Raw genomic sequence first — 4,862 nt, forward strand, 5'->3', positions numbered from 1 at the left:
TGAGTAGAATTCCATTGTATGGATATATATATTTGTTTATCTATTTCCTTCTTGATGGACATTTGGGTTGTTTCTAGTTTGGGGCCATTTAAAATAAAGCTGCCATAAGCATTTGTATACAAATCATTGTATGGACCTATGCTTTTTTTTTTTTGTCTCTTAGATAAATACCTAGAACTGGAAGAGCTAGGTCATATGGTAGATAGATGGATATTTAACTTTCTAAGAAACTGCGGAAGTGTTTTTCCAAAGTGGTTGCACCATTTTACATTTCCATCAAAAGTATATGAGAAATCCAATTTCTTCATATCCTTGTCTACACTTGGTGTGGTCAGCCTTTTAAAATTTAGCCACTCTACAGGTAGGTACTAGTTCAGATGGTTTAATTTTCACTGCCTTAATGAGTAATAACATGGAGTGTCTTATGTGTACTTATTTGTCATCCTTGTATCTTTTTTGGTGATGATTTTTGGCCCACTCTTTCATTGGGTTGTTTGTTTTCTTAATGAGTTTTGAGAGTTCTTTACATATTCCAGATACAAGCCCTTTATCAGATGTATGATTTTGCAAATATTTTCTCCCAGTCTGTGGTTTATCTTTTCATTCTTTTAACAGTACCTTCTAAAGAACAGAAATTCTGAATTTTGATGATTTCTAGTGTATCATTTTTTCCTTTAAAGATCCTGTTTTTGGTGTTGAATATAAGAGCTTGTTTCTTAACACAAAATCACAAAGATTTTGTCCTAGGTTTTCTTCCAGAAGTTTTAAAAATTTTAGGTTATATATTTAAGCCAATGATCCATTTTGAGTTACTTTTGGTTTTGGGTGTGAGATATAGATCTATATTCTTATTCTTTTTTGCATATGGATATCCAATCATCCTTTCTCTACTGAATTGCATCACACTGTGTTAATTACTGTAGATAATATTAAGTGTTGAAGTCACGTAATGTTAGTATTCTAACTTTGCTCTTCTTTTTCAAAGTTGTTTTGTCTGTTTCATGAAATGCATAAAATATGCATTTCCATTTGAATTTTAGAATCAACTTTTCATTTTCTACAGAAAAGTCTGCTGACTGTCTTATTTTATTGCATTAGCTAGGACTTTTGGTAGGATGTTGAATAGAAGTGGTGAGAGTGGGCATCCTTGCCTTGTTCCTGATCTTATTGGGAAAGGATCTAGTTTTTCACCATTAGGTATGGTGTTAGCTGGTGGCTTTTTGTGGATGTTCTTTGTAAAGTGGAGGAAGTTACCCTCTTATTCCTTGTTTGCTAAGAGTTTTTATCATGAACGGGTGTTAGATTTTGTCAAATGCTTTTTCTGCATCTATTGATATCATGATAGACTTTTTCTTTTTTACTTGTTAATGTGATGGATTACATTAATTGATTTTCTAATCAATTAAGGGACTAAGTTTGCATGCCTGGAATAAGTCCCGCTTGGTCATCATGTGCAATTATTTTTACACATTGTTGGATTCAATTTGATACTATTTTGTTGAGAATTCTTACATCTATACTCATGAGAGATACTGAAATGTAGTTTCCCTTTCTTATAATGCCTTTGTCTGGTTTTGGTATTAAGATAATCATGTGCTCATAGAATGAGTTAGGAGGTATTCTCTCTGCTTCTATTTTCTGGAAAAGATTCTAGAGAATTGGTATAATTTCTTCCTTAAATATTTTGTAGAGCTCACCAGTGAACCCATCTGGGCCTGTGTCTTTCTTTTGAAAAGTTTTGGAAGGTTATAGTTATTGATTTAATTTATTTAATAAATATAGGCCTATTCAGATTATCTATCCAGACACTGTACTGCTGGCATATGCATAGACATATAGAACTGAGAGTCCAGAAATAAACTCTCACATTTATGGCCATATGATTTTTTGACAAGGTTGCCAAAACAATTTAATGGAGAAAGAATAGTCATTTCAACAAATGGTGCTGGGGAAATCCCCTGGTGGTCCAGTTTTTAGGACTCTGAGCTCTCACTGCCAAGGGCCCAGGTTCAATCCCTGGTTGGGGAACTAAGATCCCACAAACCCCATGGCCAATAAATAAATAAAATAATATTTTAAAAATGGTGCTGGGATAGCTAGATATCCACATGCAGAAGAATGAAGTTGGACTCCTTTCTCATACTATGTACAAAAATTAACTCAAAATGAATTATAGACCTAAATGTAAGAGCTAAACCTATAAAACTCTTAGAAGAAAACATAGATGTAAATCTTTGTGACTTTGGATTGGACAAGGGTTTCTTAGACATGACATCTAAAGCACAAGCAAGAATAGAAAAATTAGATAAACTGAACATCATTAAAATTTTTTAATTTTTTGCTTCAAAGGACACTATCCAGAAAGTGAAAAGACAACCCACAGAATGGGAGAAAATTTTTGCAAATCATTTACCTGATAAGGGAGTGGTATTAGAATATATATAGAACCCCTACAATTCAATAATTAAAAGACAAATAACCCAATTAAAAATGAGCAAAGAATTTCAACAGATGTTGTTCAAAAAAGGTACATATATATGGCTAATAAGCACATGAAAAGATACTCAGCATCATTAGTCACTGAGAAAATGCAAATCAAAACTACAATGAAATACCACTTTACACAACACCCTAGGATGGCTATAATCAAATAGACAAGTGTTGGTGAAGATGTGGATAATTTGGAACCCTTATACACTGCTGGTGGGAATATGAAATGGTGCAGTAGGGTTAGAAAACTGTAAGTTCTTCAAAAAGTTAAACTACTGAATTGTATACTTTAAAATGATGTTACCACATGATTCAGCAATTACACTCCTAGACAATTCCACCCAAGAGAATTGAAAACACATTCACACAAAAACTTTTACACAAATGTTTATAACAGCAAATGTTCCACCAAACTCAGCAAGAAGCATGACTCCAGGCTCTGGGGCTACTGGCAAGCAGGAAATAAAGACACAGGCACAAGGATAGAGAAGCAATATCTAAAGAGAAAATGCCCCAAATGCCCATGAATAAAGTTTAGTTGAATAAATCTATTCTATTTAGAATTGCTGATAACATTTAAAAGACACCAACTCACAGGGTAAGTGTTTTAATGAAATGGTAAATTCAAGGGAACTTTATGAGTTTCCTTTAGAGAAAATTTATTAAATTTTTTGTTTTTCAACTTTTCTGATCACAAAAAGTCCTGTAATTCTTTTGATTCTAAGGGACCTACGGTGCCCCCAAAGCATACATGATGGTCACAGGGCTGCTCCCTGATTTCTATCATAGTAGCCAAAAAATGTAAACAACAGAAATGTCTGTCAACTTATGAATGAATAAACAAAAGATAATATATTTATGATAATTTTATTCAGCCTTAAAAAGGAATGAAGTAGTGATACATGCTACAACATGGATGAACCTTGAAACATTACATGCTAAGTGAAAGACACCAGACACAGAAAGCCACATATGTATGATTTCATTTATATTAAATGTCCAGAATAGGCAAATCCACCAAGACAGAAAGTAGATTAATGGTTCCCAGGATCTGAGAAAAAGGATGAATGGGGAATGAGTGCTAACGGGTGTGGGGTTTTCTGAGGTGATGAAAATGTTCTGGAATTGGATAGCGGTGATGGTTGCACAACATTATAAATATACTAAAAACTACTGAATTGTATACTTTAAAATGATGTATTTATGGTATGTGAATTATAGCTCAATAAAACTGTTATTAAAAAAAGTAATACAGACATATTAAAGAAAATGTAAAAAGTGGAGAAAAGAAATGGCCGTAATTTCACTGTGTTAGGATCCAGTCAGGAAAAAACAAACTGTACTAGATATTTCAGATGGATGGGATTTAATATAGAAAACCAGTTCGAAAGTGCTGATAGAACCAAAGGAGCCACAGAGGAGAAGGTGAGATATTGCAGAGATTAGTAAGTGCAGAAATCACCCACCATGCCCAGGGCTAGGGGAACAAAAGGAGTGGGGGGAGGGTGGTGCTATCAGAACCCAGGAGCTTGCTCCCTGCTGGGGAGGCCCCAGGGAGTACTGGAACAGCCCAGGTGAGGCCACTTGGGCCGGTACTAAAACCCTGGAGAGACATCTCTGGGGCTGAGGAAGGGTGCAGGGGTCCCTTCAATGAAGGAGTGCCCGCCCAGAGCATCGGGAAACAGGAGTGTCTCCCCTCCCCCACCTACTCCTCCCACTGTGCTTCCCAGGATCAGAACCGCAGGTGAGGCAGCCGGCTGGGAAGAGGTGCGAGCAGTTTGTCTGCAGGTCCCAATCCCCTGCAGCCCACGGCAGAGCTCTGCAGGTAGGGAATGGGTTAGGAGGACAAATGTCAGGACCACCCACCAGGAATCTGACGATATTCTGACTGTGGAATGCGTCTAATTTCATTTTTATGGAGATTCATTTTATGGAGATGTTTTACAAGTACTATATTTCCATTTGGTGCCTGCTTTTTCTATTTTACATTATATAAAGACATGGAAAATGCTTATGATCATCATCATGACTGCCATTCCTCAAGGCCATGTAGAGCCCCAATGAAACACTGAGGTCAGATTTCACAAACTGTGGTCTAAGCACCACCAGTTTCAGGATCACCTGAAAGAGTTATCCAAAACTCTACCCCTTACCTACTGAACCAGAATCTCTGGGCATGGGACCTGGAATCTGCATTTTTAACACTCTCCAAGGAATTTTTACTTACACCAAGATTGGTGAACACTCCTGAAACCTGGAGAAGCTAAAATATTAAGTTCTATCAAAAGCTGTTCTACATTAATCCCAATCTCCCAATTTATCCCTCCCTTCCGCTTACCCAGTGGTAACGGTAAGTTTCTTTTCTACTTCTG

Source organism: Physeter macrocephalus, chromosome 12, assembly GCF_002837175.3.
Source record: "Physeter macrocephalus isolate SW-GA chromosome 12, ASM283717v5, whole genome shotgun sequence".
Taxonomy (NCBI): domain Eukaryota; kingdom Metazoa; phylum Chordata; class Mammalia; order Artiodactyla; family Physeteridae; genus Physeter; species Physeter macrocephalus.